The sequence below is a fragment of the Neofelis nebulosa genome, chromosome 2 (assembly GCF_028018385.1).
Source record: "Neofelis nebulosa isolate mNeoNeb1 chromosome 2, mNeoNeb1.pri, whole genome shotgun sequence".
Lineage (NCBI taxonomy): Eukaryota > Metazoa > Chordata > Mammalia > Carnivora > Felidae > Neofelis > Neofelis nebulosa.
In genome coordinates, this window is record NC_080783.1 from 209936685 (window position 1) to 209945461 (window position 8777).

Below are 8777 nucleotides of genomic sequence, written 5' to 3' on the forward strand. Positions count from 1 at the left end.
CTGCCGCACGGGGAGACTGAGACCCTGTGCTCCTGGCTCCTCACCCTGGGTCTCTTGCTCCTCAGCTGCCCCCTCCCCACCCACGTGGTCACGGGCACTCGTTCCCGTGGGTCGATCCTGGGCGGTCCTTGTACGAGCCCCACAAGATCCCAGTGATACGTGGACGAGGGCTCCTTCCGGCCCAGACTCGGGGTTCGTGCCCTTGGCTCTTTTTAACAATCCCAGCAGGTAAGGTCCATCCCCACCCTGACTTTACACATCAGATGACGAAGTCCAGAGGAACGCAGGAAGCGACCCGAGGCTCTGGCGTGAGTCCAGTAGTGGCTGTGGTCTGACCTGGGTCTGTGGGTCCAGGGGCTCCCCTCCTAAGGTCTAGGAGAAGAGCACCCAACTCAGACCCCAACTCAACACGCTGAGTACCATTCCGAGACTAGCTCACTTGGGCCACAGAATGAGGCTCTGAAGTAGATTTTATTGTTAAAATTTCCACTTGCAGAGGAGGGAAGTGAGGCACAGAGAGGCTCTTGAACTTGTCCAAGATCACACAGCAAGCGACAGAGCCGGAAGGAGTCTCCATCTCCCTCCCTCACTGTCTCTCACATGGGTCCACCCTTTCCTGCCTTTCCAGAAGGGCCCTGCCTGCATTCCTGGGGTCACCTGTACTCTCCTCGGCCCCGTGAGTCATCTGGAGACCCCCCCTCCTGGTCAGACTGGCTGCCCAGAGATCCCCGGCACCCTGTATTGGACACAGAGCATTAGGTCACGGTGTGGGCGGAGAAGGCTTCAGAGTCCAGCCAGATTCCTTCCTTCCCTCCAAGGCAGGGAAGGGGAACCAGCCCAAGACACAAGCGATTTAATGAGGTTTGGTAATAAACAAACTCTTTGGGCGGGAGGGGGGGGGGGGAAGTGTGTATAATAATAGTTATTTAAACCATCCAGAAGATAAAAAGTAATGAGTAGTTTACTTGTCAAGGTGGCTTCTGGCCCAGTGGTAGGGAGTCAACACGTGGCCCTCCTCCTTTTGGCTCAGAGCGGGAGACAGCTCCCCTTCTCTGGCTTTTAGTTTTCGCATCCCTCAAAGGAGGGGACTGGGTTCCGGCTAGAAAATAATCCTTTCCGGAGCAACCTAATAGACCCAGAAATGACTATATTTCACACATACACGCTAGATACTTCGGGCCAAGATCAGGTTCCCACCTGCAAGGCTCAGGTTCTCGGCTGCCAGCTTCCGGCTTCCTGAGCCCCATAATCAGGCCGGTGTTTGATGATGGGTTGCACACACCTGGTCACACAGGCAAAGCCAAGAAGTCTTCCGTGGATCAGGTCCAGACCTGCGTGATTCAATGTGTACCTTTCAACAGGCTTGCTTTCTCGTTCACTACCTGACTTCCGTTCGCGGTGCATTTTGTTTTAAGTTTTTATTTCTTTATTTTTGAGGGGGGTGGCAGAGAGAGAGGGAAAGAGAGACAGAGAATCCCAAGCAGGCTCAAGATGCAGAGCCAGATGCGGGGCTCGAACCCACGAACCACGAGATCATGACCTGAGCCCCAATCCAGAGTCAGACACTCGATCGACAGGGCCACTCAGGCGCCCCATGGTGGATTTTTCTAGATCATCAGAGTCCGTGGCTCATCACAGACCAAAGAACATCAGAGCTGGGAGAGCTGTCTGAGAGCAGTGAATCCTGCTCTCTCAAAACGAAGTCGTTTCTGAACCACTTTATTTTTGTAAGATCTATGTAACACCTGATGAGTATCTTGCTTTAAATAAACACCTACTTTGGGGAGCCTGGGTGGCTCAGTCGGTGAAGCGTCCGACTTCGGCTCAGGTCATGATCTCGCGGTCCGTGAGTTCAAGCCCCGCATCAGGCTCTGTGCTGACAGCTCAGAGCCTGGAGCCTGCTTTGGATTCTGTGTCTCCCTCTCTCTCTCTGACCCTCCCCCGTTCATGCTCTGTCTCTGTCTCAAAAATAAAGAAACGTTAAAAAAAATTTAAATAAACACCTACTTTAAGTTGAAGTAAATAATTTTTATTTTTTCCTTTTTTAAAGTTTATTTATTTTGAGAGAGAGGGAGAGAGTGTGTGTGTGCAAGTGAGGAAGCGGCAGAGACAGAGAGAAAGAGAGAGAGAGAACCCCAAGCAGGCTCAGCTCTGTCAGTGTATAGCCAGATATGGGGCTCGAACTCTACAAACCTCGAGATCATGACCTGGCCCGAAATCGAGAGTCAGTTGCTTAACCGACTGAGCCACCCAGGCACCCCTGAAATGAACAATTTTTAAAAGGACACTCTATATCGTACATTATTGAAAACACGGATTTGGTTGCTAATGACACACACACACACACACACACACACACGTTATTTCTAATATAGTCTGAAATGAATTTGCAGCAATTGGAATTAAAAACAATTTTTTTAATGTTTATTCATTTTTGAGAGAGAGAGAGAGAGACAGAGTGTGAGCAGGGGAGGGGCAGAGAGAGAGGGAGACACAGAATCCGAAGCAGGCTCCAGGCTCCGAGCTGTCAGCACGGAGCCCGCCGTGGGGCTCGAACCCACGAATCGTGAGATCATGACCTGAGCCGAAGTCGGACGCTTCACCGACTGAGCCCCCCCAGGCGCCCCTCAATTGGAATCTTCTAAATATTCATCTGTGTGCCAGCCTCAACCTCCAGGTGCACAACTGTGCTGCATTTCCATGGCGTGTGCCCACGAAGCGTGTCTCTAACGTATTTCCACCGAGCACACCCACACAGCGTGCCATTGGTGCGTGTCCACAGTGCCCATCCGTGGTACCTGTCTATGGTGCACATCCCTGGAGCACATCCACAGAGCACATCCCTGGAGCATGTCCATGGGGCATGCCCAAGGGGCACTTCCGTGGAGCACTGACCTATCCCTTTCATTTTGCGGTGAGGATGCCTGGGGCCCAGGCGGGGTTGCCCACAGCCTACACCTAATATTGCCGAGGCATATTCTGAGAAGGGGCCCAGGTCTCAGGGTTGAGCAGCAGGGAGGGGTGGCAAAAAGACTGTGGGTTTCCCAATCACAGAGCCCGAATCACCACCTTGGAACGCACCAGTTGAACCACCTCTCCGAGCCTCAGTTTCCCCATTAGAAAATGCACCGCTGTACCTACACCGAGCCCACCTCACAGGGCTGGCACCTTACTAGCACTTGGTCTGTTAGTCACCGCCTTCTTCCTTCTCCACTTCGCCCAAAACAACAGAACGCATTCTCACCTTGGGGCCTTTGCACATGCTGTTCCTACTGCCTGGACGCCTGGACGAAGAGAGGCAGCTTGTGAACCGCAGGGCTCTGTGCTGACTGTGGTCTAGGAGCCCAACCTAAGGCCGTGATGTGGCCGCTGTGACATGCCTGGCTTTGGGAGGGTTCTGCCCCCGGCAGGGGACTTGCCAGACCACGTGGTCCGCTCCCAGAAGAGCACAGACCTGGAGCAGAAGCTGGGCCCTGGCACTATCCAGCTCCCAGCCCAGCGTTCCTGTCGCCCACAGCGGACATCGTATTTGAAAATGGTGCCTTGGGGCGCCTGGGTGGCGCAGTCGGTTAAGCGTCCGACTTCAGCCAGGTCATGATCTCGCGGTCCTTGAGTTCGAGCCCCGCGTCAGGCTCTGGGCTGATGGCTCGGAGCCTGGAGCCTGTTTCCGATTCTGTGTCTCCCTCTCTCTCTGCCCCTCCCCCGTTCATGCTCTGTCTCTCTCTGTCCCAAAAATAAATTAAAAATGTTGAAAAAAAAAAAAAAAAAAAAGATGGTGCCTCTTCTGGGGACACAGCCAGAAGAACCACTTGCACGAATGCTGTAATCCACCCGCTGCCTCCAGCTTCAGGGCGGAGCCAGGACTCCGATAGGCATAGCGAGGTAAGGAATGAAAAGATGGGGCCCTGGGAAAAGGGGGGATTTCAGAAAGTGAAGGGGGGCACGGACGGGGGTGCGTAGCAAGGAGAGGGCTGACGGGTGACCGTGGAGAAAGTATCGGAACGGCTGGTTGAAATCAGGAACTATACATTTTAGTCTCTGCCACTAGGCAAGAGTTAGGCAAAGAGCGTATCATTATTCCTTATATTTTATCATCCCGTTGTTATGTCCCATGTTCAACCCTCGTGAGCAGGAAACACTAAAGCCGTCGTCCACTCGCTAATAGGCACTGAGTTGCGGTGTTCTCGCGATCGCACGACAGGGAAACTGAGGCACGACCAGGAGGGCTCTGCCGGGCTCAGTGGCCCCTGTTGCGTGGACATTTGGGCCCACGCCCTGGAGAGGGCAGCGCAGAGGGGGACAGCATGGACCCCACCGCACACGTTCCGCATGCCAGGGAGCGTGCTGCCTGCTGGGCCACAGCCTGTCCCCTTCTGCAGGGTGGCTGTCCCCGCCTCCATTTTACCTTTGTGGGGCCTGAGGGGCGCCTGGGGGGCTCAGCCGGTTAAGCAACTGAATTTCGGCTCAGGTCATGATCTCACGGTTCGTGGGTTCGAGCCCCGCGTCGGGCTCTGTGCTGATGCCTCGGAGCCTGGAGCCTGCTTCCGATTCTGTGTCTCCTCCTCTCTCTGCTCCTCCCATGCTCATGCTCTGTCTCTCTCTTTCTCTAAAATAAATAAACATTTTTTTAAAAAGGGGTTTTTTTATTTAAAAAGTAGGAACCGTGGGACCAGTAGGGGGGAAATTGTGAAGGGGCTGCTTGTTTTGTTTTGTTTTGTTAATTTATTTTTTAATTTACATCCAAGTCAGTTAGCATATAGTGCAACAACGATTTCAGGACTAGATTCCAGTGATTCATCCCCTCTGTATAACACCCAGTGCCCATCCCAACAAGTGTCTTCCTTAATGCCCCCTGCCCGTTTAGCCCATCCCCCCTCCCACAACCCCTCCAGCAACCCTCTGTTTGTTCTCTATATTTGAGAGTCTCTTCTGTTTTGTCCCCCTCCCTGTTTTTATATTATTTTTGCTTCCCTTCCCTTATGTTCATCTGTTCTGTGTCTTAAAGTCCTCAAATGAGTGAAGTCATGTGATGTTTGTCTTTCTCTAATTTCACGTAGCATAATACCCTCCAGTTCCATCCACGTAGTTGCAAATGGCAAGATTTCATTCTTTTTGATTGCCGAGTAATACTCCATTGTATGTATATCCCACATCGTCTTTATCCATTCATCCATCGATGGACATTCGGGCTCTTTCCATACTTTGGCTATTGTCGATAGTGCTGCTATCAACATGGGGGTGCATGCGAGGGGCTGCTTGTTCTTGAGGTGCAGGTGATGGGGCTACAAACGTAAGCCCCTCAAACCCTCAGGAAGAGAAGCAGGGGCATCGGCTCCAGGGACGTGGCAAAGCAGAGGTTCGGTAAGTATTTGTTGAATCTCCTTAAATCTTGGTCTTCACCATCCAGCACGTGAGGCTGGGCATCCAGCATCTTAGAGCTTCTCTCCCTGGACTTAGGCAGAGACAAAGTCCCACAGGGCATAGAGAGTAAGGCTTCCCTTGAGAAATGGGGTATGACTTTCCACACTTTGAGATACGTAGAAATCATCTGTGGGACCTTGATAAAAATGCAGATTCAGATTCAACAGATCTGGGGCCCAGCCTGAAATTCTGCTTCTTTTTTTTTTTATGTTTATTTATTTTTGAGAGAGAGAGAGAGAGAGAGAGAGAGAGAGACCGAGCGTCAGCAGGGGAGGGGCAGAGAGCGAGGGGGACACAGAATCCCAAGCAGGCACCAGGCTCCGAGCTGTCAGCACAGAGCCTGACACGGGGCTCGAACCCACGAACCCGGAGATCATGACCTAAACCAAAGTCGGACACTTAACTGACTGAGCCACCCAGGCGCCCCATGTTTATTTATTTCAAGAGAGAGAGGGAGTGCTTGTATAAGCGAACGAGCGGGAGGGACGGGGAGAGAGGGAGAGAGGGAGACAAAGAATCCCAAGCAGGCTCACGCTGTCAGCGCAGAGCCTGACGCGGGGCTCGATCTCACGCACCATGAAATCATGACCTGAGCCAAAGTCAGACACTTAACCGACTGAGCCACCCAGGCGCCCCTGAAATTCTGTGTTTCTAACACACACCAAAATGATGCAGCTGCGGCTGGTCCGGGGACCACGCCAAGGGTTTCCTGAACTGGCTTACTTACTGGCCACTGTGTGGCCGATTCTGTGGCCTCAGGTGGTTTCAGAGCTTCTCTGGATTTCCCTTCCTCCTCTGGGAAGCATATAGGTCAACAAAGCTACACTGAAAGCATGCTCCTGTCAGCCTGCCCTGGGTGCTTGCTGGAAAAACAAAGGTGAATAAAACCACAGGCCTGGGAGGGCCCTGCAGACAGGGCGGCTTAAAAGTCCAATGATAATATTTAAAGATCCTTTGGATTCAACAAAGCTGGAGGAGTTTCCTCTCCGGGAAAACACCTTTCCAAACACTAGGACAAGGATCCCCATCACCTACTGTTCTCAGGACCAGGGGATCTTCCTCCACAAGTAACCCTAAAAGAAGTTTAGTGCAAGCTCCAGCTTGCCATTTAACAGACGGGAAAACTCGGGGGAGTGTTGGGTCCAGAGCAAGTTACTGGTTTTCCAGCTGTGCTTTCAAAGGTAGTGTCGTCCAATAGAAATAAAGCGTGAACCACACAGCATTTTAACGAAGCAATTTTAAATTTTGTGGTCGCCACTTCGGAAAGAGTAAAACGGAACAGGTGATGTTCATTTTAATACTCCATTAACCTGATGCCAAAAAGATTATCATTTCAGCGCGTCGGTTCGCCTACAGCACGGCTTAATTTGCATTAGCCACATTTCCAGGGCTCAGTAGCCCGTGTGTAGCCAATGGCTACCATGTTGGATGGTGAATATCCAAATGATGTCATCCTCCCCTAACCCAACTGTACAAACACAGCCCATCGGGACCAATTTCCCATTGGTCACTAGCATCTTTCTCATGATCAGTGGTCATTTTTTGTAGACACTGGCATTGTAGCTTTCCGGGGTCAAGTTGAATAGCATTCCATTTCTGGGAGGGACTTTCAGCGCAGCCAAATCTTTTTTTTTTTTTTTTTTTAATGTTTATTTTTGAGAGAGTGAGAGAGCTCTAGCGGCGGGGTGGGGCAGAGAGAGAGGGAGACACGGAATCTGTCAGCACAGAGCCCGATACGGGGCTCGAACTCACGAACCGTGAGATCATGACCCGAGCTGAAGTCAGACACTTAACCGACTGAGCCACCCAGGCGCCCCCAGCACAGCCCAATCTAACTTGACATACGCCTTTATCGAACACCAGAAGGGGCCAAACAGCCTGCTGTGGGGCCCCGCGATGGCAGGCTGGCAGTCGGAACCCACGCCTCCACAGCTCCTTGCTGTCCTGCTTGTAACCCGGTGCCGGCCACCTAGGAAGTGCCTGGAGAACCTTCTTCGTTCCTCCTCTTCGAGTTTTGCACCAAACCGGCCTGTCCCCAGAGCACCGGCTCCATTAAAGTGAGATACGATGCAGAGCACATCTGGGAGGAGGAAGTGTCACTTCCAGCTTGCCTGGCGGGTGCACCTCCCTGGGTCACAATCATTACATAAGCGGTGGGTCCAGCCCGGAAAGCCAGCTTTCCCGGCTTTCCCCAGGAGAGTGGTGTGGAACCGAGGCATGTGCGTGCAGAAATGACTTTTGCCATCCGACGAGTCGGGCCAGTTCTCGGGTGTCATCCCCAAAGTGCTTTTCTAGCGCAGCGCGACCTCAAGAAAAACCAGTTTCACCCACACCACACCTAGGATCACATGACGCAACCCGATCTCAGCGTCTGGTTGCATCAGTGTTTTCTGACGCCTCTGTCTTCTGCGCTGGCAAAAAGCTTTATAATGGGGAAGGAGAAAAAAAAAAGAAAAAAAGAAAAAGGCTCGCGGGCTGAAATCTAAAAGTACTATGAGTATTTCTCCTAATTGGCCACACAGGGTGCTTGGAGAATAAACACCCAACCGACCACGGAGGCCTGGCAAGCATCAGCACGCCATTTCCTGAAGGGGACTTGATGGCATATTTAGGCAAAATGCTTTTCTGGTTCGTTCTACTCCTGTTTTATATGAAAGCATCGAGGTGGAATCTCCGAAATCTTTTCTTAATGCGGGTCTATTAAGAAGAGGCTTTCAAAGGGTGTTTGTGTTCCCTGTCTTGACCTATCTGAAAAATCTCTGGAAAGTACCAGTTGGTTTCTCATTCCTAAAGTCGTTTCACAAAAGCGCTCCTGGCTCCCCGGACATGGAGACTTTTGACGGATCAAACACCTTAGATTTGGGCCCCTTGGTTTCTCTGCTTTGCTTTAGACATTTGTTGCCTCCTGAATCCTGCTTCTTGCTCTGAGGATTAAAGAATGAATTAATTGCAAAAATCCTAGAACTCTTACCCGTCTTTGGGAAGTGGTCTAAAGATGAAACTTCCCGGTAACAGTCTCTGCCTAAGACAAAAGGAAGCAGTTGAAAATCTTCGGTAGGAGACCCTGTGCTATTCAGATCATATCATAGGAGGGGAGACTAGGACATCACCCCAAAAATCAACCCTTAGTATGGCTCACCAGGTGCTACAAAATCTAGCTCTTGCCTACTTCCTCCGCTCTGGCTACACTGCTTTTCTCGTCCAGCCCCACTGTCCCTCCACATGGTCTCTCAAGGTCCCCGGACTTTTGTCTATACTGTTCCTCCTCGTGCCCTGGTCTTCGCATCACTGTTCGTCTGGCGAATCTTACCCACCCTCAAAGTCACTCGGCTTAACCTTCTAAAGGAGGCTTTCCC